Source organism: Pristiophorus japonicus, chromosome 1, assembly GCF_044704955.1.
Source record: "Pristiophorus japonicus isolate sPriJap1 chromosome 1, sPriJap1.hap1, whole genome shotgun sequence".
In the NCBI taxonomy this organism is placed as follows: domain Eukaryota; kingdom Metazoa; phylum Chordata; class Chondrichthyes; family Pristiophoridae; genus Pristiophorus; species Pristiophorus japonicus.
This window is the reverse complement of record NC_091977.1, coordinates 425,685,893-425,703,313: the sequence shown is the minus strand read 5'-3', so window position 1 is coordinate 425,703,313 and position 17,421 is coordinate 425,685,893.

Here is a 17,421-nt window from a genome sequence, read left to right as displayed (position 1 = left end):
GGCAGGTAACTATAGGCCGGTTAGTTTAACATCTGTAGTGGGGAAAATGCTTGAAACTATCATTAAGGAAGAAATAGTGGGACTTCTGGATAGGAATAGTGCAATCAAGCAGACGCAGCATAGATTCATGAAGGGGAAATCATGTTTAACTAACTTACTGGAATTCTTTGAGGATATAACGAGCATGGTGGATAGAGATGTACCGATGGATGTGGTGTATTTAGATTTCCAAAAGGCATTCGATAAGGTGCCACACAAAAGGTTACTACAGAAGATAAAGGTACGCGGAGTCAGAGGAAATGTATTAGCATGGATAGAGAATTGGCTGGCGAACAGAAAGCAGAGAGTCGGGATAAATGGGTCCTTTTCCGGTTGGAAATCAGTGGTTAGTGGTGTGCCACAGGGATCAGTGCTGGGACCACAACTGTTTACAATATACATAGATGACCTGGAAGAGGGGACAGAGTGTAGTGCAACAAAATTTGCAGATGACACTAAGATTAGTGGGAAAGTGGGTTGTGTAGAGGACTCAGAGAGACTGCAAGGAGATTTGGATAGGTTAAGCGAATGGGCTAAGGTTTGGCAGATGGAATACAATGTCGGAAAGTGTGAGGTCATCCACCTTGGGAAAAAAAACAGTCAAAGGGAATATTATTTGAATGGGGAGAAATTACAACATGCTGTGGTGCAAAGGGACCTGGGGGTCCTTGTGCATAAATCCCAAAAGGTTAGTTTGCAGGTGCAGAAGGTAATCAGGAAGGCAAATGGAATATTGGCCTTCATTGCGAAAGGGATGGAGTACAAAAGCAGGGAGGTCTTGCTGCAACTGTATAAGGTATTGGTAAGGCCGCACCTGGAGTACTGCGTGCAGTTTTGGTCACCTTACTTAAGGAAGGATATACTAGCTTTGGAAGGGGTACAGAGACGATTCACTAGGCTGATTCCAAAATGAGGGGGTTACCTTATGATGATAGATTGAGTAGACTGGGTCTTTACTCCTTGGAGTTCAGAAGGATGAGGGGTGATCTTCTAGAAACATTTAAAATCATGAAAGGGATAGACAAGATAGAGGCAGAGAGGTTGTTTCCATTGGTGGGGGAGACTCGAACTCGGGGGCACAGCCTCAAAATACGGAGGAGCCAATTTAAAACCGAGCTGAGAAGGAATTTCTTCTCCCAGAGGGTTGTGAATCTGTGGAATTCTCTGCCCAAGGAAGCAGTTGAGGCTAGCTCATTGAATGTTTTCAAGTCAAAGATCGATAGATTTTTAACCAATAAGGAAATTAAGGGTTACGGGGAGAGGGCGGGTAAGTGGAGCTGAGTCCACGACCAGATCAGCCATGATCTTATTGAATGGCGGGGCAGGATCGAGGGGCTAGATGGCCTACTCCTGTTCCTAATTACACTCATTGTATGAATGCTGGGCGGGAGTCGTGCGGTTGCGGAGGGGAGTCATGAGCCAGGTGCATAGCGAGTAGCCCTTGTCTCCTAGGAGCCATTCATTTAGCAGCTGAAACAGACCTGGCACACGAGTCTGCCGCAGGATGAAGGCATCGTAGCCGCTGCCAGGATAGCGGGCATTAACGGCCATGATTTGCCCTTTGTGCTCGTACACCAACTGCACATTGAGAGAGTGGTAGTCCCTTCCGTTTTCGGAAGATCTCCAGATTGTTCAGCGGCGCCCTCAATGCGACGTGGATGCAGTCTATTGTACCATTAGCCCTGCGGAAGCCTGCTACCCTGAAGAAGCCAGTTTACCACTCCAACTGCTTCTCTCTGGTCATTGGAAATGAGATGTAGTCCCTCCTCCTCTTGTACAGAGCGTCTGTGACCCAACGGATGGAGCAATGCGCAGCAAACTGGGATATGTTGGAGATGTCTGCTATGGCTCCTTGGAAAGATCCAGTGGCGTAGAAATTCAGTGTGATGGTGACCTCGGATGCCATTGATAGAGCCGTCCTCGCCCTTGTTTGAGGCTCCAGGTCTGGCTGCAGGAGATGGCACCGCTCCGTAATCATGTCTTTCCTGAATCATAGTCTCCATCGACACTGGTCATCACAGTGGACTGTTGTCGGAAGTCCCATTGCAGCATAGGGCCTTCTGCCACCACATCTGTGTCTGCGTCTTGCTCAGCCACCTTCCTCATCCTCTTCTGCCTCCTGGTCATGCTGATCCTTACTCCCTGCATCTTGTTGCTGCTGCTTTTGCCTTCTCCTCTCCATGTCCCCCTCTCTGGCTTTGGGTGTCCGCATTCCTCCCCCTCCTCCTCGCTGCATGTCCTTCTTCAAGCTATTCTCCATGTCCTTCTCTATGACCAGTTATTTGACCATCTCCATCTGTGTGTGCCATCCTATATGTGGTCCTCTCCCGATGCTTCTACATCTATATTTCCTGGCATCGTTCTCCCTATGCAAACCATCCTGTGGTACAGAATGTGGAGGAGGCAGTCCACTGCCAGGACTGAGCCCATTACTCACAAGCAGTGGGCTACTCTGTTACTTTGCCGATTTGACAGCGATCGAAAAACCTGTCACTGGCACCGATAAGCGGTCGGTAGATGATTTTGGGGCAATGTCTCGCCCGGAGGTAGGGACCAAGCGGTGCGCACGGTGATGACATCTTTATCGCTGTGTGCAGACAAGTGGGGTGGATGTCGGCGGAGCAGGGTGGTAATCTTTTGCGCCTCCAGAAATTAGGAGGGCAATGTCCCGATTGTTGTTGAGGCCGCCCCGACTGGGCGTGAACTCATTTCCGCTCTGTTACCGCCTCAAACAGGCATTAACTGCCCTTAAAAAAGGGGGCAAATTCAGCCCCTGAATATAAGTGGGCTAGCTCGTAAAATGCTCTTCACTGTGACTATGGATTTAAATTCATAGAAATTGACACTTAGATATAATGAGAAAAAATAAGTACTACATAAGGCGTCCAGTGAATTCTCAGCTAGGGCATCACTCTGAACATTTTGGCACAGAAGAGGCTAGTAGTTTGTCACAGTCATACCTTGGAGAATGCATCCATTGTTGGATCCATGACTGCAAGGAGCAATTTGCCTATTAACCCTCAACTAGAACAAGGCATGTGGAAGTAAAAGTCCAGGAAAAGGCTAAAAAGAGAAAAAAAAGAGACATTTTAATATGAGAATTCCCGCATCAAAGCAGTTTTGGTTTCAGTCCCAGCACTGAGTAATAGATTAGTTACACCTTACCCGCAACGAGTTTCTCCTGTTCAGCTTGAGATCTGGGATTTGATAAATCCACATTATAATACAATTAAAGTTGGCCTGACTTGAAATATTTCAGATCTGAACCACTTTGAGTGTCAATATAAATGTGAAATTGTATGAATAAAGACAGGAGGGTAGAGATTCCAAGAATTGGGAGGAGTGATGGATAGAACCAGGATGCGATTCCAGTGGAAGGGTAGTAACCAGATCACAAATACGCCAGATTTCAGCCCAAATGAAAATAAGTGAAAAAAATGTGCTCTAGAGGGGGCGGGCTTTCCGCAACCATGGAATGTGCCTGTGGTGTGTTCTTCGACTAGCTAGGAATTCCATCCTCTTCACTCTTGAAGAGCCCAGCAGGACCAATACCTGCTGAGAGATGGCATAGGTATCACTGTGGACTGAATGAAGATATCATCAAAGCAAAAAACAGCAGTAATCAATCCTAGAGGGATTGAGCAAGTTATCCCTCCAAGCTCTAAGGGCAATAAAGAAAATTTCTGATTAGCTTTCTTCAGTCCAATCCAGGCCTCGGATGCCTCTGAATTCTACCTCCTCATTGGGGCTGGAGCCTCTATGTGAATCATTACATGCACGAGTGCCTGCCCTGAACATTCAAATGATGCCCTATCTGGGATTTTTGATTGGGTCAACAGCTATGGGTAGAAGTCCCACCCTGTTGAAATTCCATCTTCTCTTTGTTTCCATGGAACTTCTACATCAATGTTCCTCTATGCATGTGTAAAACTAGTTTCCTGCTGTAATGATGGAGAGTGAATGACAAGGTCTGTAACATCAAAACTTAACATTTTTTAATAATTGGCAACTTTTGAATTGCACCCTTGAATAAAACTGTGCTGATCTATCTTGTTTCCATGGAGGTGCTCACTGACAGCAACTTAGTATATGTGACGGCCTCGATGTTGGATCTCTTCAAAGATGTTGTAGAATACATGTAAGGACTATTTCTCCAGATATTTTTCTTCATTATAATGCTGAAGTATAAAAGAGGAACTGCTTTGCAGTGGAAGCACTTCATCAAAGAACAGGAACATTCACTAACATTTGGCAAGGGCCACAAATCTAAGCAATGACTTTGTTCACAAGCTGCTCTCACCAACCAAAAGCTTATCTTTAGAAGCCACCCAGTTTTTCTTATTTTTCCTCAAATTCTACCGCCACTTCAACCCATTCCCCTTCTTCAAATATGGCAACTTGCCTCCCCACTCTTTCCTTCCCCAAATACTTGCACTCCTCGATTTTGAGTATTGTGTTCAGTTTTGGGTGCCTCACCTTAGGAATGATATACTGGGCTGAAAATTGTGGCCCCGCCAGGTGTGTACGATGGGTACATGCACCCGAAGAGACCGTGCGAATGCCGATTCTCGGCATGCGATGCGCATATGCTGAGAACCGGCTTTTGCGATCTGTCAAAATTCCTTTTGACATATCCAACACACCCCGGAAGGAAGGACATCCACGGGGCAGTGATTGAGTTATTTGCCCAACTCTTGCCCACTGAATATCCTTCAAACTCTTACACCTGGTAAAAGCAGTATGATTCCTGAGGTAAAGGAATTAGCTATGGGCGTATAGCCTAATTTTACCAACGTAAGAGTTTTAAAACATAGAAAAATTAAATGTAATCCCTCATTTTTATATTAAAAACCCTGTCCATTAATGTAAGTTTATTGTTAACCCTATTAAAACACATTAAAAAATTTTTAAAACATTTTCAAAAACATTTAATTACATTCAATTTCCATCAATTTTAAATATGTGAGGTGATTTTTTAAAATTTATTGTGTTGTGTTTCTTGTTTCTTGGGAGTATTCTAATTGCTAGTAATAGGAGCTCATACAAACGAAGCTCTCATTATCAATGAGAATACTAGATTTCCATTGGTGTTCCAGGCCCACATGATCCCAGGATACAAATACATACCTAGAAAACATGCTCCCGCGAATGAAGGCCTCTGACCAGAATCCTACATCCCTCTGGGACCACCAGTTATTTTCATTAAAAAATTTGGGGTCTGAGGAATTCGTACGAAGGAAGCCTCCGACCGCAATTTTCCTCCCACTATCTTTGGGGGTCTCTAGTATGATTCCTGAGGTATAGGGAATTAGTTATGAAAGACCAGATGGACTTTGGTTTTATTCCATGGAGATGAGGAAGTTGAGGGGTGAACTTATTGAGTTGTTTAAATTAATGAAGAGAATTGACACGGTAAATAGGGAATGACACATCCCTCCACTAGAGTAATCCAGAATTAGGAAACATAATCTAAGAGCTCGAGCAAAAATGGTTAAAACTGAATCGAGGAAACACAAAGGGCTGAATTTTCGTCTTATTTGCACCTCAGTTAACGCCCCAGCGGGGTGTTAAATGCTGTTTGTGGACGTTATGCCGGGTGTCCAGGATTTACCGCCCGCCCAGCCGGAAGATTTGGCTATTGGTTTGCGCTGATGCAAAAACTTATCGCCCTGCTCTCCATTTTTAGCATGATGATAATGTCAATCGTCGTGCAACGCTGCGCTAGTGCCCCGGATGGCTCATTTAATGCCTCATTTAACGCCCGCCCCAGGAAATGCCTGAAAAAAAACAGGTAGTACCACAGAGCGGCAGATGGTATTGGTAGCATTTTTAAATGGAGGGATGAGGATCCTACATTGCAGGTCATATTGACTACAACGGTTACGCACATAATGCTGTGTGAAGCTCCAACTTGCAAACTTCACTTTTATCTGCCATTACAGTGCCCTTACAACTTCAGTGAGAAAATGTAATGGGGGCATTACTAATTCACCAGCGTATCATGCTCCATGCTATTGCCGGGCGGTGTCAAGTTAGAGGAAGGGCTCTTGGCCATGTCGGCCCACGGATGATGAGGCCGAAGACGTCCGGAGAGGCAGGCTTACCCACCACAAGTTTACAGGCACCAACGCTCAGACCTCCAGCTCTCTGAAGAGCAGTGTGTGAGAATGCTGAACTTCCAAAAGGAAGTGCTGACAGAGATATGCCATCTCCTGCAGGCAGACTGATGCCTGCACTGCTTTGGAGACTGCCTTCAATACTCCCCTCAACTGAATTCATTGTGGTGTGCTGCATGTTGCACAGCTTGGCCATCATGAGGGGCCAGGCATTGCCAGTGGGGATTGCATGCCCACCTCAGGAGGAGGAGGATGATGAAGAGGAGCCTGGCGAGGTCCCCATTGGATATCCACCCCATCCATGGGGGAGGCAGCGTGGAGATGCTGCCGGACCAAGATTCGCAGGTCGCCAGCTGATAATGGACCGGCTCTCCTAAATGGAGGAAACTGAGGGATGGAGCTAATACTGGACACACTATGTGCCCCATAAAAGCACATTGCCAGTGAATATTGGAATGATACACAAGACACCAATGGCAAATGATGAGTCGTAAATTTCACCGCAACAAAGTCACAAAAACTCCCCCCACCAAAATAAAACCATACAATATACAACGTTATGTTGCAGGGCACTAAACAACAATGAAACTTCTTTACCACTGTAAGTTTCGGCTCTGGCGCACAAAGTCCGTTGTGTAATGCCTGACTTAAAGCCAATGCTCCTCCAGCTTACATTTTCACCAAAACTTGCAGTCGGAGGTGGAAACTATTTTCAGGCGCTAACTTTAACGCCCCGCTGCGATTAATGCCCCGAAAAGCCCAAAATCCAGCTCAATTGAATTGTGAGAATGTCGAACACTGAATCACTTTGAATGTTAATATGAAAATGTATACATGAGGTGAATGGTGTTCTAGCAGACCATAGTTGCAGAATCAATTGAAGTGCTTAACAGGGAAATAGATAAATACTTGTGAGTTAAGGGTAGAATGTGATATGAAGTATCATCATCGAATGTTACAGCACAGAAATGGACCACTTGACCCATCAAGTCTGTGCTAGTGTGTTTCTCTCTGTGAGCCATGTCGTCTATTCCCACTCTCCTGTACACTCTCCAAACTCTTTAATATGTCTTTTTCAAAAGAATTGATGTGGGCATGATTACAATCCTAACTGCCTGGCAGAAACCGGGCAGATGTGCAGTTACAATCGCCCACCTGCCCTGAAACCACCAGGAACCGACAAATTGTAATTTTAACATTCTCAATTGGTGGGGTCTCTGCGCATGTTAGGTCCTGGTGACTTCATCGGGACCTGACTGCAAGTTTTACGAAGCGACCTAAGCAGGAAGCAACAGTGAGTTTTCTATCAGGCCACCTAGCAAGGAAACAGCTTGGGGCTGCAAGAGGCTCACAATGGTAAATTTTAAACTTTTCTTTTAATTTCCCTGTGGGACCAAGCAGATCTTGCCCTACACAATCGTGGAACACCCACAGCTGATTTCGCCATTTACCTCCTGTCAATGGCTGACTTCCGGGTCACGGAATTTTCCACAGCTTTTTGCCGACTTCCCGCTTGGAATAGGTATGAAGTTGGCTGGCGGGATTTAAATGAGGCTTGTCTGTTAAAATCAACTGGGTCTCATTCTGCTGAAGGCAGGTGGGAAATTAACTCAACACGTGGGGCAAATTTTAACATGGAAGATCACATGGGTTTAGGTGTGGTTGGGGGTGTTAAAATCGGTAAAAATGTGAGCGCGTCCAGAAGCTGGCTCCAAACTGCCAACTTCCACTTGTCCGAGATCCAATCTAAGGCAGAAAAAACGCCACTTATCCTGATCTGATTAAACCAGTATGACCATTAGAAGCAGCAACAGCCTGTTGTTGACAGACTTACAGCTGCACATCAGAGAGGAGAGCAGCAAAGGACTCAGTTTACAGGAGGCACTTCTAGAAAAACAGGGTGTACAGGAAGAGGCTGAGCTTCCATGTGCAACCTCCTAAAAGAAGACCTGCTGTCCACTGGTAGCCATGCATTACCAATGACTGTCAAAATTGCCTGCAGATCCTACCAGGACTCTGCCAGAGACATATCGAAGATCTCCCAGTTGGTGGCGCACAAAGGAATAAGGCAGGTGACTGATGAGTTGTTTGGCAGGGCTGACAATGAAGTAAACTTCGGCTGGGATGACGCCAGTCAGAATGAGTGGGCGTTCGGTTTGCATCTCTGGCTGGCACCCCAAAGGTGCACGACGTCATCGACTGCACATATGTGGCAATCCGCACACCCCCAGATCAACCAGGAGTATTGGTGAACCACAAGAGCTTCCACTCCATCAATGTGCAGCTGATGTGTAACCACTAAAAAGATCTTTATGCTGGTGTGAGCGATTCCCGGGAGCTGCGATGATGGTTTTGTCCTACCACACTCCAAGCTTCCTGAGATCTTTGGATCCGGAAAGAGACTTCAGGAATGGCTGCTCGGAGACAAAGGGTACCTTCTACAAACATGGCTGATGACATCCAGAAGAAACCTGACCAATTAAGACCAAGAGCGCTACAATAAAATCCAGATGATCACCGGATGTGTCATTGAGCAAGCCATCAGACAGATCTGGAGGTGCCTTTCAGTCAGCGTCAACAGAATGGTAGTGGTGTGCTGCACTCTGCACGACATTGCGCAACAGCGAAGATTGGAGCTGCAGGCGGAAAAATGCACAGAGCGCACATTGCCTGCAGATGAATCCGAGGAGAAATAAGGTGGTGATGCCAATGCAGCATAAGCTGCTCACATTGCTGCCCAGGATGCCAGGGATGCCCTTATTCACTTTGCTACCGCACTAGACTGATGGATTGAGAACTGGTTGTCATACAGGAAGCAAAGAGTAGGAGTAAATGGGTACTTTTCAGAATGGCAGGCAGTGACTAGTGGGGTACCGCAAGGTTCTGTGCTGGGGCCCCAGCTGTTTACACTGTACATTAATGATTTAGATGAGGGGATTAAATGTAGTATCTCCAAATTTGCGGATGACACTAAGTTGGGTGGCAGTGTGAGCTGCGAGGAGGATGCTGTGAGGCTGCAGAGTGACTTGGATAGGTTAGGTGAGTGGGCAAATGCATGGCAGATGAAGTATAATGTGGATAAATGTGAGGTTATCCACTTTGGTGGTAAAAACAGAGAGACAGACTATTATCTGAATGGTGACAGATTAGGAAAAGGGGAGGTGCAAAGAGACCTGGGTGTCATGGTACATCAGTCATTGAAGGTTGGCATGCAGGTGCAGCAGGCGGTTAAGAAAGCAAATGGCATGTTGGCCTTCATAGCAAGGGGATTTGAGTACAGGGGCAGGGAGGTGTTGCTACAGTTTTACAGGGCATTGGTGAGGCCACACCTGGAGTATTGTGTACAGTTTTGGTCTCCTAACCTGAGGAAGGACATTCTTGCTATTGAGGGAGTGCAGCGAAGGTTCACCAGACTGATTCCCGCGATGGCGGGACTGACCTATCAAGAAAGACTGGATCAACTGGGCTTGTATTCACTGGAGTTCAGAAGAATGAGAGGGGACCTCATAGAAACGTTTAAAATTCTGACGGGGTTAGACAGGTTAGATGCAGGAAGAATGTTCCCAATGTTGGGGAAGTCCAGAACCAGAGGTCACAGTCTAAGGATAAGGGGTAAGCCATTTAGGACCGAGATGCGGAGGAACTTCTTCACCCAGAGAGTGGTGAACCTGTGGAATTCTCTACCACAGAAAGTTGTTGAGGCCAATTCACTAAATATATTCAAAAAGGAGTTAGATGAGGTCCTTACTACTAAGGGGATCAAGGGGTATGGCGAGAAAGCAGGAATGGGGTACTGAAGTTGAATGTTCAGCCATGAACTCATTGAATGGCGGTGCAGGCTAGAAGGGCCGAATGGCCTACTCCTGCACCTATTTTCTATGTTTCTATGTTTCTATGTTTCTATGTCAGAACCACATGCAATGGCCACTCTTCCTCCCACCCCCATGCCATTGATAGAAAGTCATCCTGCAAACGCCAACCACCCATTGCACAACCCTTTGTCAATTCATGTCTTCCCATTCATCATCAAGCAAATGAAAAAGCGAGTTGCCAGCCAGCAACTTAGAATGGGCAACACGAGAAAGCAGTGCAAAATAATACATTTTATGTGATTCTAGTAAAGAACATTTTCTCATACACCCATGTGCATACCCATGGTAAACACCAAAGCTTTACACTTCCTTTTCCTACCATTCCTATTTGCTGCAACCCCTGTGGCTTCAGCAGAGACAGGCTGCTCAGATACCTTTCTGATTGCTGAGATGCTCTTGGGTGATGACTTTTGTGATTTGGAGCCCATAAGGGCCCCGCCAAAGGCTGCAGGGGAAACTCGGCCACTGGGACAGGAGGCAGCATAAGAAATAGGAGCAGAACATAAGAAATAGAAGCAGGAGTAGGCCATTTGGCCCCTCAAGACTGCTCCGCCATTTAATAAGATCATGGCTGATCCGATCATGGACTCAGGTCCACTTCCCTGCCGGCTCCCCATAACGCCTTATTCCCTTATCGGTTAAGAAACTGTTTATCTCTGCCTTAAATTTATTCAATGACCCGGCTTCCATAGTTCTCTCAGGCAACAAATTCCACAGATTTACAACCCTCTGAGAGAAGAAATTCCTCCTCATCTCAGTTTTAAATGGGCAGCCCCTTATTGTAAGATTGTGCCCCCTAGTTCTAATCTCTTCTATCAGTGGAAGCATCCACCTTGTCAAGCCCCCTCATAATCTTATACGTTTCGATAAGATCATCTCTCATTCTTCTGAATTCCAATGATTAGAGGCTCAACTTACTCAACCTTACTTCATAAGTCAACCCCCTCATCACCGGAATCAACCTAGTGAGCCTTCTCTGAACTGCCTCCAAAGCAAGTATATCCTTTCTTAAATATGGAAACCAAAACTGCACGCAGTATTCCAGGTGTGGTCTCACCAATACCCTGTATAACTGTAGCAAGACTTCCCTGCTTTTATACTCCATCCCCTTTGCAATAAAGGCCAAGATTTCATTGGCCTTCCTGATCACTTGCTGTACCTGTATACTATCCTTTTGTGTTTCATGCATCAGGACCCCCAGCCTTCTCCACCATTCAATAAGATAACTGCCAACTTCATACCCATCCCTTGATTCCCGTCGAGTCCAAAAATCTATCTATCTCAGTCTTGAATATATTCAAACACTCAGCATCCACAGCCCTCTGGGGCAGAGAATTCCAAAGATTCACAACCCTCTGAGTGAAGAAATTCTTCATCATCCCTGTCTTAAATAACCTACCGCTTATCCTCAGACTATGCCCCCTAATTCTAGACACTCCATCCAAGGGAAACAAACTTTCAGTATCTACCCTGTCAATCTCTTTCAGAATATTGCATGTTTCAATGAGATCATCTCTCATTCTTCTGAACTCCAGAGAGTATAGGCCCATTCTACGCAATCTGTCCTCAAAACCTTCTCAACCCAGGAATCAATCTAGTGTACCTTCATTGCACCGCCTCCAAGGCAAGTATATCCTTCCTTCGATAAGGAGACCAAAACTGTGTATAGTACTCCAGGTGTGGTCTCACCAAGGTCCTGGACAATTCTAGCATGTGTAGAACCACTAATGTCTGCAGCATAAATTGGGTGATGGAGGCCTTCAATTGCACTATGCAACAACTGGCAGCAGATCAGTAGCACAGTGTAGCACAACATCAATTACCATCTGAAATAAAAACATAAATGATATGTCCTTACTATACAGTATAAATGCACATAAGGCCCATACTTGAGAGAAGGTCACTCTGTGACCAGTTACCTTTATTACCAAGACCTCAAGTGATGAAGGTGGGTGGAGCTTCCCCTTTTATACCTGAAAGTCCAGGTTAGGAGTGTCTCCCATAAGTTCAGCCCCTTGTGGTCAATGTTCTCAAGGTGTACAACTTAGGTCAGCTTTAGGTCATGGGTTACAGTGATAGTTGAATACATGACAGTAAAATGCTGGAAGTACTCAGCATCTGAGAGAGAAACAGAGCCAACATGTTGGGTACTGACTGGGGAGGACGGATGAGAAGTGGAAGTGCTTTGAGTGGAATCCCCACTTCCATGTCCCTTTTTTCCACCATCCCTCTCATGGGCCAGCCACACTTCACTGTTACCACTCTGATGGAGAGCAGCTTGGTGCAGATCAGTGCGGCGCTATAAGGCCAAGGCTAAGGTATCTATTATCCTATTGAAGGCGGCAGACATGTTGACATCCAGAGTGTGCATGGTTGTGGTCAAGGCCACAAATGACATTCTGGATAGTTGGCCACTCTATCCATGCAAAAAGACTTCATCACAATGCCCTGCGACATCAACCTACTCAGGCTTGAGGCGGATTCCTCTATTCGCTCTGCAATCATGGACAGTGTGCTTGGAAGGCCTGTCAGTTCATGACACATTTTCTGGTGCTCCTCAATGATTATCCTTTTCATGTATGGCTCCCGGGGTACAGCATCTGTACAACAGCTGAGCAGAGCATGGAGAGGGCCGCTCCCTCCAACATGTACTCTCCAGAACTGTCCCTGCCACCACTGTCTGTTCTTGCTTATTTGTGAAGTGTGAGTCACCAGGTGAAAACCCAACTATCTGTTCCCCCTCACCGAAGTGGCAGTATCTCAGCTAGTACATGGTAAGCATGAGACCTGTGATGATGCACTCTCAGAAAAATTTAGCTGCTCTGATGATTCTTCGTCCGCGAGGTCCATGGATCCCGGCTGCACGCAAGAAGGCCCCGGCGGTAAGAAAATACATGAATTAGTACTGGCAAGAATGTTGCAACTTATCACTGTGAAGATGATCATATTTCACTCGCTGCTGAAATTAAGTCACCATGACTGGGTGTTGTATGATATGTGTATGCATTAGATTTCATTCTGTCACCAGGTAACTGTGAGGTCCCCATCTCTGATGGCCAGAGATTCCAAGATGCCACTGATCTGCAGCGCTGCATCCTCGCCAGTTGTCAGATGTGATATCTGTAGAGGCTACCTTCGGTTCTCTTCCTCTCCCTTGTGATTTGCGCTCTCTTTTCCTTCAACGGAGTGACTATGAGTGACTAAAATGGTTTGTGTTCAGCCAATGGATGGTGTGCAGTTGGTGAGGAATGGGGACCTGAGGAAGTGCATAGAAAGAGAAGGATGGGAACGCTTGCAAGTTAACTGGTTGTGAGGATTGATGTGATGGAGTAGGCTTGACGAGACAGAGTGAGGGGCCATGATGCACACAGCAGAATGTAGGTGATTGTGCAACCTGCTTAAGTGATTGAATGCTCCTGCACTGCATCCAGGTCAACTCCAGCTACACCTTCTTTGTGGCAACTGCAGGTTTCTTCCCCCCCATTGTTGGGGGAGAGCATCTCTCTGCGGCTTCTCAAAGCACAGCAGTACATCAAGAGAGCCTTCATCAAAGCAGGGTGCAGCCTTTGTGTGTCCTGAATCCATTGTCAAAGTTCTCCCTCTGTTGCTTCCATCTCCCAACTCCTCCAAATTCCTTCTTTGGATTGGCTCAATAAATACTGGAGTTGAGATCGTGTGATGCGGGTCCTCATCACACCCGAAGCCGCACAATCAACACCAAACCCGGAAGTAATATGAGAATGATAAAATGCTTGTGATAAAATGACACACAGACAGACGCATTGAACTTACTTCTGGGTTTCCCTCGTGATATTAGACCCCAGCTCCCCCACTCCCAATGTGCCTCAGCGTTAATATCAGGGCCGTGGTTTCCCACTGGAAACCCAGTGACAGTTAAAATCCAGGACTCTGCTTCAAAAACAGCTTGTGGTAAAGAATTCCATACTCAACCACCCTCTGTGAAAAGGAATTATTCCATCTACCCTTTTAACTTTTTTTGTATTTTCCTAAATTTGTGGCTTCTTATTACCATCCTGCCAACCACTGGAAACAAATATCATTATTTACCTGATCTTAAGGCTCCACAATCATTAAGATATCTATCAGGTCAACAGTTATTCTTCTTTGCTCTGAGTGAATAGCCATAATTTCTGAAATCTCTCTATATAATTGTAATTACTTAACTCCTCGCGAAGCTACACTGTACCTTTCCCATTCCGTTTAAAGGTTATCTAAAAAGGGGTACGCTCTACTCCAATTATGGCCGAACAATAATCTTGGGCAACTTTAGCATTACTTCCTTGCTTTTGCATTGCCTTTAGATACAAAACCAAGGATGCAGTTATATACTTGCCTTACATATGGCCTTATATACTTGCCTTACCACATTTAATGGCCTGTGTATCTGCACATCACAGTCCCTCTGCTGCTGCACTTCATTTGAAATCTTATTATTTAAAGGTGCATTTTCTTTTACTAGTCTTACATCCAAAATGTATCACTTCATATTTTTTTATATTGCACATCTGCCCATTCTGACAATGAGTCTATGGACTCCAGCAGTTTTTCTCTATCCTCATAACAATTTGCATAATCCTTAATTTAGTGTCATCAGCAATTTTCAATACTGTTTCCTCAGTTCCTAAATTGAGATAATTTATGTATATAATAAATAAGAGTGACTTCAACATAGATTAAGTGGAACGCCACTCATCACATCGTATACCCTTTTCTTTCTGCTTTCAATCATCTCTCTATCTTTGTGGCCACATTACTTTTTATTTCATTATCTTTGCTATAAAACTTGTATGTGTACCTTCTCATATGGTTTTTGAAAATTCATTTTGAAATAATGTAATTTACTTTTTCCGATTAGGTATGTTTACTCTCAATGTTTCTTTTTACTTTTCCATTCTTACACTGATTATATTCTGGTCATTGCTTTCCAAATGTTCCTTTAGTTTTAGCTCTGGAGTACTGCGATCAGTTCTGGACACCGAACCTCAGGAAGGATATATTGGCCTTGGAGGAGGTGCAGTGCAGATTCAACAGAACGATACCGGGGCAAAAAGGATTCAATTATGAGGACAGGTTACACAGACTAGGCTTGTATTTCCTTGAACATAAAAGATTAACAGGTGATCTAATTAAAGGGGAATAATTTGGGTCGTTTGCGGCTGCCGAAAACGACTTTTTACCCAGGCACAGCACCGCTACTGACTCCTGCAAAATTCTGTGGGAGTTTAGCGGTGGTGCTAACTGGTAGCACCCCGCTCTTACTGGCAGCTGACGATGATGTTATTATCGTGTGCAGCGATCCGTTTTTGCCCCAGAGCAAAAATTCGCTAGTGCCTCACAAAGCTACCACGGGCGATGCATACGAAAGCTGAATGGGGCACATACCGGGCTGTAGGCCACTCGCAGGCGAAAATTAAAGGGGCGATGCGTTAGTAAAAATTTTAAAATGGCCGACCTACCGGCCTTCTTGATTGCTGCCATGACATCCCGCTCCCTGGTGGTCCAGCGATGGCCCCATTTCCCTCCCAGAGTCGGCAGCTTGGCCCTCCCCTTTAATGGAAGGGGAGGGCCCTGTCTTCCTGCCAGTGCTAAGCGTCCCACCGCGTAGCGTTGGAAACTTTGCATCCCTTTGCACTTTGGTCCCACCCCGACAGCAACTGCCGCACAATTGGGTTGGGTTCTGATTCTTTTTTTAATATTTTTTAAATAGCTGCTTTATAAAGTGGCTTCTTTTGCGCTTGGCAGGTCTCTGACACTGCCCTTCCCCAGCCAGTCCAACTACACTGGACTTTCCAGAATTGCTGCAATTCCGAGTATCCGGATGCACCTGCTAATGGTAAAGAAATGAAGGGACCTCCCTTACCTCATGAAATTTGACATGGTAAGCTTTGGAGGTCCAGGACAGGTGCATCTCAGCACGTACACCAAGAAACGCTGCCTCATTGTGCGGGCCATTATTCCTTCTTATCGGAAATATACAGTGTAATTTACTAATCCAGCACACTTAGCAGGAAAGCCATACTCGAAGAGAATGCAGGTCATAGACAGAACAACAGCATTCTCCAAATCCCTCTCCTTTTGACTTCAACTACCTATTAGAAGCACGGAATAACTAAATAAATATGGCGGGGGGAGAAATTGGGCTCTGTCGTGCCCAATTTTAGGGCTCTACAAAGCCTCTTAAACCAGTGATTCTCAAACTTTTTTGCTGAAGGATCCCGTTTCAAATCAATTGGTAATCACGGACCCCTCATCTAAATTATAATACTATGTAATACTCATAATATAAAAGTGCTGCATGTAAAGAGTGTTTTAATAACATTTTTAAGAAGACAAGTATTTACTTACAGATATCAGTGAGATGTGCGAGCCTGTTTCTCACTGCAGAGGCTGTCTATCCTTGGTGTGATGTTTGACTATTTAAAGCTATGCCTACGCTCACTTTCCTACTTGTTACAACAATTGTAAGTACTGTCCTAAAAAGTGGGCAAATGCATGGCAGATGAAGTATAATGTGGATAAATGTGAGTTTATCCACTTTGGTGGTAAAAACAGAGAGACAGACTATTATCTGAATGGTGACAGTTCAGGAAAAGGGGAGGTACAACGAGACCTGGGTGTCATGGTACATCAGTCATTGAAGTTTGGCATACAGGTACAGCAGGCGGTTAAGAAAGCAAGTGGCATGTTGGCCTTCATAGCGAGGGGATTTGAGTACAGGGGCAGGGAGGTGTTACTACATTTGTACAGGGCCTTGGTGAGGCCACACCTGGAGTATTGTGTACAGTTTTGGTCTTCCAACTTGAGGAAGGACATTCTTGCTATTCAGGGAGTGCAGTGAAGGTTCACCAGACTAATTCCCGGGATGGCGGGACTGACATATTAAGAAAGACTGGATCAACTGGGCTTGTATTCACTGGAGTTCAGAAGAATGAGAGGGGACCTCATAGAAATGTTTAAAATTCTGACAGGTTTAGACAGGTTCAATGCAGGAAGAATGTTCCCAATGTTGGGGAAGTCCAGAACCAGGGGTCACAGTCTACGGATAAGGGGTAAGCCATTTAGGACTGAGATGAGGAGAAACGTCTTCACCCAGAGAGTGGTGAACCTGTGGAATTCTCTACCACAGGAAGTTGTTGAGGCCAATTCACTAAATATATTCAAAAAGGAGTTAGATGTAGTACTTATTACTAGGGGGATCAAGGGGTATGGTGAGAAAGCAGAAATGGGGTCCTGAAGTTGCATGTTCAGCCATGAACTCATTGAATGGCGGTGTAGGCTCGAAGGGCCGAATGGCCTACTACTGCACCTATTTTCTATGTTTCTATGTTACTACAGCGCATCTACGAATTAAAAAAAATATATAATTTGAAATT